The sequence below is a fragment of the Scylla paramamosain genome, chromosome 21 (genome assembly GCF_035594125.1).
Source record: "Scylla paramamosain isolate STU-SP2022 chromosome 21, ASM3559412v1, whole genome shotgun sequence".
Taxonomy (NCBI): domain Eukaryota; kingdom Metazoa; phylum Arthropoda; class Malacostraca; order Decapoda; family Portunidae; genus Scylla; species Scylla paramamosain.
In genome coordinates this window covers 155,001-169,624 of record NC_087171.1, presented here as the reverse complement: position 1 = coordinate 169,624, position 14,624 = coordinate 155,001, and the positions used below count along the sequence as shown (strand labels likewise).

Below are 14,624 nucleotides of genomic sequence, written 5' to 3'. Positions count from 1 at the left end.
CAACTGACAGTAGCCCCTTTTCTGTTCCCTCCTACTTTCTCTATCCTCATTTTCGATCCAAAGCTGGATGCTGCGTTTATGTGCGCAATGACTTAATCTGCTCTCGTGCCCACGCTCTTGAATCTTCCGAGTTTTCCACCATCTGGCTACGACTACAGAGTCACTCTCATACTAAATTTATCTGTGCTGTATACCTCTCACCTAACTCCTCTGATTATAAGAAATTCTTTGACTACTTAACTTCCAAAGTGGAGCACATTCTGACCCTCTTCCCTTTTGCAGAGATCTCCATTCTTGGAGACTTCAATGTTCACCACCAGCTTTGGCTTTCCTCTCCCTTCACTGACCATCCTGGTGAACTAGCCTACAACTTTGCTATCCTCCATGACCTAGAGCAATTGGTGCAACATTCTTGACCTTTTCCTGACCTCTAATCCTTCTGCTTATGCTGTCACCCTTTCTTCTCCGTTGGGCTCCTCCGATCACAATCTCATATCTTTACCTTGTCCTATCGCTCCAATCCCTCCTCAGGATCCCCCTAAGCGAAGGTGCCTCTGGCGTTTTGCCTCTGCTAGTGGGGGGACCTGAGGAGGTATTTTGCTGAATTTCCTTGGAATGACTACTGCTTCCGTGTCAGAGACCCGTCTTTGTGTGCTGAGCGCATAACAGAGGTGATAGTGTCTGGCATGGAGGCGTACATTCCTCACTCTTTTTCTCGTCCTAAACCTTCTAAACCTTGGTTTAACACAGCTTGTTCTCGTGCTATACATGATAGAGAGGTGGCCCACAAAAGGTACTTAAGCCTTCCATCACCAGAATCTCATGCACTTTATATTTTTGCCCAGAACCATGTTAAGTCTGTTCTCCAACTAGCCAAAAACTCCTTCATTAACAGAAAATGTCAAAACCTTTCAAGATCTAACTCCCCTCGTGATTTCTGGCATCTAGCCAAAAATATATCCATTAACTTTGCTTCTTCTTTCCCTCCTCTATTTCAACCAGATGGCACCACTGCTATCACATCTATTTCTAAAGCTGAACTCTTTGCTCAAACCTTTGCTAAAAACTCTATCTTGGACGATTCTGGGCTTGTTCCTCCCTCTCCTCCACCCTCTGACTATTTCATGCCACGTATTAAAATTGTTCGCAATGATGTTTTCCATGCCCTCGCTGGCCTAAACCCTCGGAAGGCTTATGGACCTGATGGGGTCCCTCCTATTGTTCTCCGAAACTGTGCCTCCGTGCTTGCACATTGTCTAGTCAAACTCTTTCAGCTCTGTCTGTTAACATCTATCTTTCCTTTTTGCTGGAAGTTTGCCTACATTCAACCTGTTCCTAAAAAGGGTGACCGTTCTAATCCTTCAAACTACCGTCCTATTGCTTTAATTTCCTGCCTATCTAAAGTTTTTGAATCTATCCTCAACAGGGAGATTCTTAAACATCTATCACTTGACAACCTTCTATCCGATCGCCAGTATGGGTTCCGTCAAGGCCGCTCTACTGGTGATCTTCTGGCTTTCCTTACTGAGTCTTGGTCATCCTCTTTTAGAGATTTTGGTGAAACTTTTGCTGTTGCCTTGGACATATCAAAAGCTTTTGATAGAGTCTGGCACAAAGCTTTGATTTCCAAACTACCCTCCTACGGTTTCTATCCTTCTCTCTGTAACTTCATCTCAAGTTTCCTTTCTGACCGTTCTATTGCTGCTGTGGTAGACGGTCACTGTTCTTCTCCTAAATCTATTAACAGTGGTGTTCCTCAGGATTCTGTCCTGTCACCCACTCTCTTCTTATTATTCATTAATGATCTTCTAAACCAAACTTCTTGTCCTATCCACTCCTATGCTGATGATACCACCCTGCACTTTTCCACGTCTTTTCATAGACGTCCAACCCTTCAGGAGGTAAACATATCACGCAGGGAAGCAACAGAACGCTTGACTTCTGGTCTTTCTAAAATTTCTGATTGGGGCAGAGCAAACTTGGTATTGTTCAATGCCTCAAAAACTCAATTCCTCCATCTATCAACTCGACACAACCGGATACGGACAAGTGACGCCACCTACCCCTTCGTCCTTGCCCTGCAGGAGGTGAACGGCGCCGGATCGCTGTAAGTCAGGCAGGAACCAGATGGGGTAGCTTTTGATGAGTCGCTCACACGGCTCACACTCCGACCCATCCCCGCTGCCAGTCTGCAGACGAGACCCCACCACCTCTTATTAGTACTCCGTGACACTATGAATTGTGACCCTGCCTCTCGTACAAGCACCGTCCACATTTATATAAGGTACAAAGCACACCATACCTTGATAGGTTCCTGAGCATGTGTCTAATATTTTCCTGAAAACATGACTGCAATTGTCACACTGGCACTTATGAGTTTGTTCAGCTGAATAAGAACAAGAGAGAAGCTTTGAGTAATCATGCATTCATCACTCACAAGGCAACAGAATCTGGCGGACGTGATGAACTTTGCTCTTAACAAAATTTGGGAGGATGCGTAATCGTATGTACGTTAACTTGAATGCAATACAAAATTAATCTGAATAATCCAACAAGGCGCGAACCAATATAACTAAACGACAAAAACAGTTAATCTAAAATTACTACTACTGCTGCTACTACTACTACTACTACTACTACTACTACTACTACTACTACTACTACTACTACTACTACTACTACTACTATTACTACTACCACTACTACTGTAGTAGTGTGTAAATCAACTATCACTCTTCACTGTGGCTATTTACAACTCAAGAGGAAGTTCTATAAGGATGCTTGGCCTTACAACAACTCGTCCACATCAGTGAAATACAACAAGAGAAAAGAGAAAAGGGTGGAAAAAATAAATGACATGGTTTCTTTTCACAGGGCGAGCACTGCCCTGAGTGACAATGATGGATGAAGATTCAGTGGCTGGTAATGATGATGTCCTCTGCCGCTCTCTTACCTCATAAAACTATTACATTTCTTGGGTAAATATGCCATAAAAAGAAGAACAAAGATATTTGTTACTAGCACTACTATTAGAACTACCTAACAACAATAACGATACCAGTAAAATTCTCTCTCTCTCTCTCTCTCTCTCTCTCTCTCTCTCTCTCTCTCTCTCTCTCTCTCTCTCTCTCTCTCTCTCTCTCTCTCTCTCTCTTTCTCTATTATTATCATTATATCCCCATGTCGAAACACCATCAACAAACTTTTTTTTTAATGTAGGAGGGAGAGAGAGAGAGAGAGAGAGAGAGAGAGAGAGAGAGAGAGAGAGAGAGAGAGAGAGAGAGAGAGAGAGAGAGAGAGAGAGAGAGAGAGAGAGAGAGAGAGAGAGAGAGAGAGAGAGAGAGAGAGAGAGAGAGAGAGAGAGAGAGAGAGAGAGAGAGAGAGAGAGAGAGAGAGAGAGAGTGTGTGTGTGTGTGTGTGTGTGTGTGTGTGTGTGTGTGTGTGTGTGTGTGTGTGTGTGTGTGTGTGTGTGTGTGTGTGTGTGTGTGTGTGTGTGTGTGTGTGTGTGTGTGTGTGTGTGTGTGTGTGTGTGTGTGTGTGTGTGTGTGTGTGTGTGTGTGTGTGTGTGTGTGTGTGTGTGTGTGTGTGTGTGTGTGTGTGTGTGTGTGTGTGTGTGTGTGTGTGTGTGTGTGTGTGTGTGACTGTGTGTGTGTGTGTGTGTGTGTGTGTGTGTGTGTGTGTGTGTGTCATGTTGAATTTATATGTTAAGACACCACAGACTTTTCATAAGATGGCGTACATTCCTTCCACCCTCCCTCCTCGTCGCCACACAGGCAAAGCATCACACACACACACACACACACACACACACACACACACACACACACACACACACACACATACACACACACACACACACAGGTCCCATTTCTCTATCTACAGACCATGTCACAATCTTCACTTGAAAAAAAAATAGTGATAACTGAATTTTTTTTTTTTCCACAAGCAAGAATTTGACAACAACAAAAAAAAAAAACACTTTTCTTCCTTTACGAACAAAAATGTTACAATGTCCGAGCCTTATATTTTACTCCATTTTTTTTTTTTTCCCTACATCACATGACATTTTTTCTCCCTCTTCTTCACCCAACTGACCTTAATTCCCGGATGTTGCTCTCTCCCACCTACCCCGCCCTCCCCTCCCGCTCCCAACTGATCCCGTCATCATCATCCATCTCCCGCCACTGCACCGTCGCCGCTGCTGCGTAAGGGAATCGCTCCAAATATCTCCCTCGGAAGTACCACTTAGTGTCAGAAATGTCGAGTGCAGACTGTAAACTCTCTCTCTCTCTCTCTCTCTCTCTCTCTCTCTCTCTCTCTCTCTCTCTCTCTCTCTCTCTCTCTCTCTCTGTCAGTATCCGATCTTTATCATCTGTCACAAAGCGTAACCATAACCTTACCGCCTCAGCCCGCCGCCCATCGCCGCCCGCACCTCATCACACCGTCACAGAATTTTTATTTTTTTTTTTATGTAGGAAGGACACTGGCTAAGGGCAACAAAAATCCAATAAAAAAATATGCCCACTGAAATGGCAGTCCCACAAAAGGGTCAAAGCAGTGATCAAAAATTGATGAATAAGTGTCTTGAAACCTCCCTCTTGAAGGAATTCATGTCATAGGAAGGTGGAAATACAGAAGCAGGCAGGGAGTTCCAGAGTTTACCAGAGAAAGGGATGAATGATTGAGAATACTGGTTAACTCTTGCGTTAGAGAGGTGGACAGAATAGGGGTGCCAAACTCTCTCTCTCTCTCTCTCTCTCTCTCTCTCTCTCTCTCTCTCTCTCTCTCTCTCTCTCTCTCTCTCTCTCTCTCTCTCTCTCCTCTTATAGTAAATGACTGTCAATAAACCTCCTCCTCCTCCTCCTCCTCCTCCTCTTCTTCTTTTTATCTTCCTCTCTTTTCTTCGTCTTCCTAAACAGTTCTCTCTCTCTCTCTCTCTCTCTCTCTCTCTCTCTCTCTCTCTCTCTCTCTCTCTCTCTCTCTCTCTCTCTCTCTCTCTCTCTCTCTCTCTCTCTCTCTCTCTCTCTCTCTCTCCTTTTTCTCCACACCTTTTCTTTCGTTTTTTTTCTCTATATATACACTACCTTTATTACTCTCCTCCTCCTCGTCCTCCTCCTCCTCCTCGTCCTCCTTCTCCTCCTGCTCCTCAAGGAAAACGTAAAATAATCAAATAGAAAACGAGTAAAGAAATTCTCACTTTTATTTATTTTTCTTTCTTTTCTTTAGTTTCTCCTTGAATTCCTTAAACGTATACTATTAAGAAAGATATTAAGACGTGTATTGATAACGAAAACGGAGGAAAAGTCAATTAGTAAGTGATAAAAGGGTTATTTCTCTCTTTATATTGCAATTCTACATTTTTATTTAGTTACCCCTTCAATTATTTCAAGGAGAACTATTACGGAACATACATAGACAGTTACGGAAAATGGAGGAAACGCTAATTTGTAAGCGAGAGAGAGAGAGAGAGAGAGAGAGAGAGAGAGAGAGAGAGAGAGAGAGAGAGAGAGAGAGAGAGAGAGAGAGGGGAGTTTAAAAAGCTGCGGATATGAAAGATTGAGGGGAGAGGAGAGAGTGAAAGCCAAAGACGACAACAACAACAGCAACAACAACAGCAACAACAACAACAACAACAACAACAACAACAACAACAACAACAACCTACTACTACTACTACTACTACTGTTCATCGTCTTCTTTTCCTCTTCTTATTCATCTTTTCTTTTCTCTCTTTTATTCCCTCTCTATTTATCACTCGTTCCATATATACATTACCTTTATTACTCTCCTCCTCCTCCTCCTCCTCCTACCGAATTTTATCCAGAAAACTCTCATTTGAATATATACGAAGAGAGAGAGAGAGAGAGAGAGAGAGAGAGAGAGAGAGAGAGAGAGAGAGAGAGAGAGAGAGAGAGAGAGAGAGAGAGAGGAGGGGAAGGGGCGCAGTAACACCATCATCAGAGGAAAGGGAGACGATGTTTTTCTCTCTCTTTCCCTCTCTCTCTCTCTCTCTCTCTCTCTCTCTCTCTCTCTCTCTCTCTCTCTCTCTCTCTCTCTTCGTATATATTCAAATGAGAGTTTTCCGTTTGGTGGAAACACTAGCTGTGCATGTAGCCTGAGTGAAAGTTTTGTGAACATGATTGTATCCAAGTCGCTCCAAGGAAGTGAATGACTCCACGTATTAATAATCTTTTCATTATTAGTTCACAAGCTGTTCGTGATTGCGACCAAACAAATCATTCTTAAGATGGGAGAAGTGTTAATGAATACATCTCAGGTTAAAACAAAACAAAAAAAGTGTGGAAACGAGAATATAGAGGATTTACCATATATATATATATATATATATATATATATATATATATATATATATATATATATATATATATATATATATATATATGGTATATATATATATATATATATATATATATATATATATATATATATATATATATATATATATATATATATATATATATATATATATATATATATATATATATATATATATATATATATATGGTAAATCCTCTATATTCTCGTTTCCACACTTTTTTTTTTTTTTTTTTACCTGAGATGTATTCATTAACACTTCTCCCATCTTAAGAAGCATTTGTTTGGTCGCAATCACGAACAGTTTGTGAACTAATGATGAAAAGATCATTAATCTTGCCACGTGGTTAAGCACCATGAATGTATTAGGTGAGTTCGGATCAGCTGTCAGGGTTTGCCAAACTAATCAGTATACGAGTAGTTATTGCCAAGTAATTGACATTTCTGTGGTACTGCTGTATTCCCTTGTATTATTTTGACGTAGCTGTGTGCATATGTGTGTATGTTTCCATTCTGTTGTGCGTATAATCTGATGATTCGAAACCGATGCGTATCCATTCCAAGACATATTCCAAGCCTTTCATCTCCTTACCGGTAGCCAAGAAATTCCTCTCTTTTCAGAACGTCATTGTACGACAGAGTAGCCAGCTAAACAGCCGAGCCCTCAGCGTGCGCCTCCCGCCGGACAAGGGACCCTACATCCAACACTACCTCATTGAGATCCACAACGAAGGCTCCTCCTACTCACTCCAAGCTTCTGAAAACCGCTTCGACACCCTTCCTTCGCTCATCACCTATTATTCTCAGTGCTGGTGAGGACAGAGAGGAGGCTGGACGTTATGTCTAACCACTGTGCTGCGTATTTTTTGTTCACCAACTCTCCATATCCCAGGATGAAGTTGTGTGGGTGTGTGTGTGTCTGTGTGGGTAGGTGTGTGTGTGTGTGTGTGTGTGTGTGTGTGTGTAAAACGTAACCAGGAAGGCCACTCGCGTAATATATATGAGGATTAATTTGCCTTGTTGTCAAGTCATGGCTTTCTTGCAATGCATCCCGAGCTCCTGCAGGTAATAGCGGGACGCGCTCAGTCCAGGGATGATGTAGGAGTGGGTGGCGCCTTCATACCTTTTTGTTGTCTTTTCAGCGAAGAGTTGCTGGCTCAGCTCAAGCTTCCTCGCACCGTCCAGGAGGCCAAGACCCGCCATGAACTCGGCTCTCTCTCGCTGCTCGGACAAGGTGAGCATCAAACACTTACGTGGTCGTGAAATGTAATTGAAGTGTAATGAGCGAGAGGAGGATTCTCCACTTCAATGGTGGAATGACCTCTGCCTTTCTACGAATGTGTGGGTAGTTTGATGGCCCGGGAAGTTAATAATCCTTGACTGCAATGCCTCATTCATGACATCTGCTTACCCCAGTGAATGTCCACGATGTCACCACTACGATGGCCAGTTATAAGACTGCCATAGCGACTGAGTTGGTGCAAAAAGTATCCCCTACCTGGCGGACAGTACCTCCTTGCCCACGAGATCATCCCTTTCATTCTGTGTAACTTAATATAATCAAGCGTTGTTGAAGCGTGATCAGACGCATGTTAACGGGAGGTCATTGAACTGAAGAGGGGAAGAGGTTTGATGGGAGGAGACATTGGTAATACTGCATACTAGTTTCCAGAAGTGTTGGACGTGCTTGAATCATACTTTGTTGTGCAGTATTTTTGAGACATAGACGTTGATTTGGCGCGCTCAAAAAACACGCGAAAATTTGACTTTCCGGGGAGAATGGTGGCTTCGGCCGCCCAAAACCTGCAGATGGCGCTCTCTCTCTCTCTCTCTCTCTCTCTCTCTCTCTCTCTCTCTCTCTCTCTCTCTCTCTCTCTCTCTCTCTCTTCCCCCTCCCTCTCTCTCGCTCTCTATCTTCCCCCTCCCTCTCTCCCCATTCTCTCTCTTCCCCCCTCCCTCCATCCCCATTCCCTCTCCCTATTTTCTCTTCCCCTTCCCTCCCTCCCCATTCCCTCTCTCTCCCCATTCCTTCCCTCCTCTCCCCCTTCCCTTCATCCTTACATTTCCTCCCTCCCTCCATCTCCCTCATCCCTTTCTATTTCATTTTGTTTTTTATTTATTTATTTATTTTTATTTATTCATTTAATTTATTTTTATTTAAGAGGGGTACCTGCCAAGGCCAACAAAATTGGAAAGAAAAAAAATGTTCCCTGAGGCGCCGGTCCCCAAACTGAGTCAGAAACGATTGTCAAAAATTAGAGGATGAGTGTCTTGAAGCTTCCCTCTTGAGAGAGTAGTCTTGATAAGCGTCCACAGTGTTAGACGAAGACTTTGACTTGTGTTGATGAGGGGAGTAACAGTCTTCGGAGCTTTGTTCTTTATTAACAATATGTACAGAAAGAAGGGGAAGGAAAAGATGTCTCAGAGTGGTTAGTAATTAAGGAAAGATGTGCCAAACAGTTGCACAAGGGCTTAGCATTGACGTGTTTGGGCAAAGCACCTTATCTATTTCCGTCTTTAAGGTATACGTGGAAACAATGAAGGAAGTGATGATATTGCGTGGCTTGCATCCGTTGTTGTCATGGTTGGACACAAAACAAGAGTAGAAGAAGAAGATGATAATGTGAAGAAAAGAATACGTTCAAGAAGAATTACTTGAAGAAAAAAAAAAGGAGGAAAATGAATATAAAAAAAAGTTGAAGAAAATGATAAGCGTTATGTGATGGTCATTGTCTCTTATTTCCGAACACTCTACTAAAGTGACTCTAAATGAAGTTGATTGTCTAATTATTATTAATTATATTATAGAAGAAAAGGAAAACTGAACACACACACACACACACACACACACACACACTGAAATATTCTTTTTCAAAATATTTCGCAAGAACACTATCAAGACTTCCGTCATTATGTAACGCATCCATATATATATATATATATATATATATATATATATATATATATATATATATATATATATATATATATATATATATATATATATATATATATATATATATATATATATATATATATATATATATATATATAAACACATTTAACATCAGGTCACAAGCACACAGCGAACATCAATATGGACCCAAGTCTCAAACTCACACATCAAATTACAATATAGAAATATATCTGTGTATAAATACATCAGATTACAATATAATAAATATATCTCTATACAAGCACAGCCTGTGTTACCTTACAGAACTTTTCAGTCCCATGGATGTACCTGTGTACTGCTTTGTACATAACCATTGCTGCAACCTCTGCTCTTAACCTAATGACATTCATCCAAGTGTCCTTAATTCACTAAGGCCTTAATCCACACTATTTTCTTAATTCATTGTCCTTAATCCACACTATTTTCTTAATTCATTGTCCTTAATCCAGACTATTTCCTTAATATAGTGTCCTTAATCCAGACTATTTCCTTAATATAGTGTCCTTAATCCAGACTATTTCCTTAATCTAGTGTCCTTAATCCAGACTATTTCCTTAATATAGTGTCCTTAATCCAGACTATTTCCTTAATATAGTGTCCTTAATCCAGACTATTTCCTTAATATAGTGTCCTTAATCCAGACTATTTCCTTAATATAGTGTCCTTAATCCAGACTATTTCCTTAATATAGTGTCCTTAATCCAGACTATTTCCTTAATATAGTGTCCTTAATCCAGACTATTTCCTTAATATAGTGTCCTTAATCCAGACTATTTCCTTAATATAGTGTCCTTAATCCAGACTATTTCCTTAATATAGTGTCCTTAATCCAGACTATTGTCCTTAATCCAGACTATTTACTTAATCTACTGTCCTTAATCCAAATTATGTCCTTAATCTACTCTCCTTAATTGTAGATTCCTTAATTATAATATCCTTAACGACAACATTTTCTTAATCAGTGTATAATCCTCAATCCAGTCTATTTTCTTAATTTACTCTCCTAAATCTGTACTATTTTCTTTATCTGCCATCCTTAAGACGGTAGACAAAGTAGATCATCTACTTAATCTACTGTCGTTAATCCAGACTATTTTTTTATTTACTATCCTTAATGTAGACAATTTTCTTCATCTACTATTCTTAATGTAGACTACTTTCTTGAAGTAATATCCTTCATCCTGTCTATCTTCTTAATGTAATATTCTTAATCCAGACCTCTTTCTTAATTTACTATCCTTAATACAAACTATTTACTTGATCTACTATCCTTAATCCAGATTGTTTTCTTAGTCTATCAACCTTGATCTTAATTTCCTTAATCCAGACCATTTTCTTAATCTGTTATCCTTAATTCAGACTATTTTCTTGATTTATTATCTCTAATCCAGTTTATTTTCTTAATCTACTTTTCTTAATTCAGACTTTTTCCTTGATCTACCATCCTTAATCCTGATTTTTTTTGTTAATGCATTAGTCTCAATTTAGACTATTTTTGACTCAGACTTTTTTAATCTACTATCCTCAATCCAGACTATTTTCTTAGTCTACTATTCTTAATCCAGGCCGTTTTATTAATTAGATATTTTTATTTTATTTTCCTTATTTTGTTATCCTTAATCTTCATTTCTTAGTGTAATATTTTCCTATGTAGGCTATTTTCTTAACTAATATCCTTAATCCAGACTATTTTCTTAATCTACTATCCTTTATCTTAATAACCTTGATTTACTGTCCATAATCTTCATTTTCTTAGTCTAATATCTTTAATGAAGAACACAGTTTTATATCCTTAAGCCAGACTATTTTTTCTACTCTATTCACTGCTCCTATTTTCGTTTTGGGATCTTCTTTGAGCGGGATTTTTATTCATCTATTTCTTGCCTCTGCTGACCTCCCTGATGGATAACAAATCGAAACAAAACAAAAAAATCAGTCAATCAATAAAATCAAGGCGGAGGCTGAGAGGACGCGGCACCTCTGGGCGTACGCAGACGGAGGACGTGAGTGAGGATGTCGAAGCGGTATCGTTTTCCGTTGAGCGTCAAGGTCATGGACAAATCATCATAATCTATCGCTGCTTGTAATTTACACAGCAGCGTTCGTCCAAACACGAAATCAAACCAGTGGCGCATGTATATCGTGTCCATCTTTCGCAGAGTGTCTGTGCCGCTGCCAAAGTGCAGCAGGACTCGTTTCGGCAGCACAGTCGATTTGCCTGTCCTGCACAGCATCTTGTCCTGACCAGTCTTAGTGATAGAGAATGTTGACGCGTTACCAGTGTTCACCATCACCGTCAGCGGCTCCTCGATGCCTAACGCTCGTGCGGCAAACATGAACGTTTTGCGTTGTGTGTCCGAAGGTTGTCTCCGCCGCAGACGTTTTGGGTGACGCAGGAACAGGGTGCTGCTGTCGTCGGGATGGAACTCCTGCCGCACCTCGGCCTCCTGCAGGCGGCTCATGGACATGACTATTAGGTCCAAGTAGTGCTTCCTCACATCCCCGCGTACAATGACCGTCATGCGCGTGTTGACCGCCACGTAGCGACGCAGCATCACCACCACCTCGTCCAGCTCGATCACGTCCAACTCCAGCATGCCAGCCCAGGTAAACAAGTATTTCTTTACCGTCTCTTGCTTGCCCGTGACGATTCCCAGCCTCCGGGCCAGTGTTAGCCTCATGAGGCTGCATGAGGAGCCGCTGTCAAGCTGGACAAGGCACGGGTGGCCGCGCACGGTCGCGGACACCAGGTTTTCTTTCCCAATATTAAGACGGCACCACCTGCTCACGTTCCTCTCCTTGCTGACTCTCTTGGCATCCACCATCAGCCTCACCACGTCGTCTTTGTACCACCCTCTCATCTTCCATCTCTTGATGCCGTGCTTAACGCATTGACAGCACTCCATCTTCCCCCCCTTCTTTCGTTCTCTCCTGCCCTCCCCCCTGCTCTTCTTTGCCTGCTTCTCGTCGTCCTCCGCGTCCTGCCTCTTCCTCTTCCTGTCCTGCTTCGCGTCGTCGTCCTTAACCTGCCTCTTCCTCTTCCTGTCCTGCTTCTCGTCGTCCTCCGTGTCTAGCCTCTTCCTCTTCTTGTCCTGCTTCTCGTCATCGTCCGTAACCTGCCTCTGCCTCTTCTTGTTCTGCTTCTCGTCGTCGTCATTAACCTGCCTCTTCCTTTTCTTGTCCTGGTTTTCCGTTTCCTCCGTGTCCTGTTTCTTTCTCTTGTTCTGTTTCTCGTCGTCGTCCTTGTTCTGCCTCTTTCTCTTCTTGGTGCGGTCCATAATCGGATGAAAACACTCCACGCTCATCGTTTTCTTGCCTTTGATGTCATTCCCGTCCCTCTGATTTTTGTGTTCTCGCCGGCTCGCGCGATGTTTCATCTCTGCACAGCCTTCAGTGACCGTCTTCTCGTGGCTGGTGCAGTCTTCGAGGCTCTCCAGCCGCCTCTTCTTGTTCTTGGTTAGTTTCTCCTTAGCCTTCCCCTTCTCACCGAGGGTCTCTTGGGCGTCCATTGCTTGTCGTTTCCTCTTGTTGTTGTTGAATCTCGTATTATGGAGTGTTGTGCCTAAATCTTCAGTAGAAAATCCAGGCATTGCACAGTCTTACTGGGAACCTGTTCGTCAGAGGGTATGGTATACCTTTGCGCCCCCTTCTTGGAGCGCTCAGCAGCTTGGAGCTAAAGACTTCGGCACCCACCAGGCGCACCAATCAGAGGCCTCGATTCAAGAATGTGATAAGGTCTTTAGCCAATCAGATACAGGAATGAAACAAAATATAAAATTATGACTATTTTTCATTAGCGGCAGTGATGCACTTTTCAATGAATTATGCTGAATCACTGCAATGAAGACTCCTTTCAAAACCATAGAAGTAATACATTTATATGATTTAGTATATTTAATTCTCTAAATAATAATTTCTATCAGTCACTTATCTGTGTTATTTGGCTCACAATTCATACATCAGCAGCTGTGCACTAATATCGCACTAACATTTGGCGCCACCACGGTCTGTCAGCCATTTAGAGCCGTGGAAAACCTCGCCAACAATGCCCATTCACACAACGTAACTGACGTGTAGTTTTGGCTCAGCTAAAATGACTTCCACTGCCACATTCTCGTGTCACTGTGCCGAGGAGAGCAAGTTCAGTCCCGCGCTTACAATGCCAAGGGTAGAACTCGAGCCGTGACCCTTACGTGCATCAGTGAGGAAGCAGGAAGAGCAGGAGGGGGATCATTATGAGCTGAGGACACAGTATGCTTGGCTTGTGTGCGTTTTAAGCCATTATTATCTAAGTTATAAGATTTTCTTAACGAATGAGTTGGTGCAAGTAGTGTCCCCTACCTGGCGGGCAGTACCTCTCGCCCAAGAGAACATTCCTTTCATTGTCTGTGTAACTTAACGTTGTTGTGGAAAAGGAGGAGGAGGTAAAATTAGAGGGAGTATATATTATCTTGGCAGTTTAGGTAAGAGAGAAAGCAAGAGGAGGAGGAGGAGGAGGAGATTAGCAATAAGTGATATAAATTGATATTAATTGTATGGGTTATGAAAGGAGGAGGAGGTGGAGGAGGAAGAAGACGAGGAGGAGAAGGAAGAGGAGGAGGAGGAGGAGGAGGAGGAGGAGGAGGAGGAGGAGGAGGAGGAGGAGGGAGGAAGGGTGTATGTATGTGTGTGGTCTAAAGAGGCTGTAGAAATCTCTCTCTCTCTCTCTCTCTCTCTCTCTCTCTCTCTCTCTCTCTCTCTCTCTCTCTCTCTCTCTCTCTCTCTCTCTCTCTTTATTTAAACATAAGTACATTATCACCCGAAGGCGCCATTATCACCCGAAGAGAGAGAGAGAGAGAGAGAGAGAGAGAGAGAGAGAGAGAGAGAGAGAGAGAGAGAGAGAGAGAGAGAACATCGTCTCCCTTTCCTCTGATGATGGTGTTACTGCGCCCCTTCCCCTCCTCTCTCTCTCTCTCTCTCTCTCTCTCTCTCTCTCTCTCTCTCTCTCTCTCTCTCTCTCTCTCTCTCTCTTCGTATATATTCAAATGAGAGTTTTCTGGATAAAATTCGGTAGGAGGAGGAGGAGGAGGAGGAGGAGGAGAGTAATAAAGGTAATGTATATATGGAACGAGTGATAAATAGAGAGGGAATAAAAGAGAGAAAAGAAAAGATGAATAAGAAGAGGAAAAGAAGACGATGAACAGTAGTAGTAGTAGTAGTAGTAGGTTGTTGTTGTTGTTTTTGCTGTTGTTGTTGTTGTTGTCTTTGGCTTTCACTCTCTCCTCTCCCCTCAATCTTTCATATCCGCAGCTTTTTAAACTCCCCCCCCTCTCTCTCTCTCTCTCTCTCTCTC

The 14,624-nt window shown here is 42.1% G+C and overlaps 1 protein-coding gene across 6 annotated transcripts in view; it reads left to right on the top strand.

The window, feature by feature from the left end:
• Nucleotides 1-14,624, top strand: part of LOC135110825 (uncharacterized) — a 74,453-nt gene that overhangs the window by 11,032 nt on the left and 48,797 nt on the right. For 4 of the 6 annotated variants that reach the window (XR_010273432.1, XR_010273430.1, XR_010273428.1 and 1 more), the window contains exons 2-3: nt 6,958-7,148; nt 7,479-7,570. The gene's annotated coding sequence lies outside the window, so the exon portion shown is untranslated. The other 2 variants (XR_010273431.1, XR_010273433.1) reach the window with 2 other exon arrangements.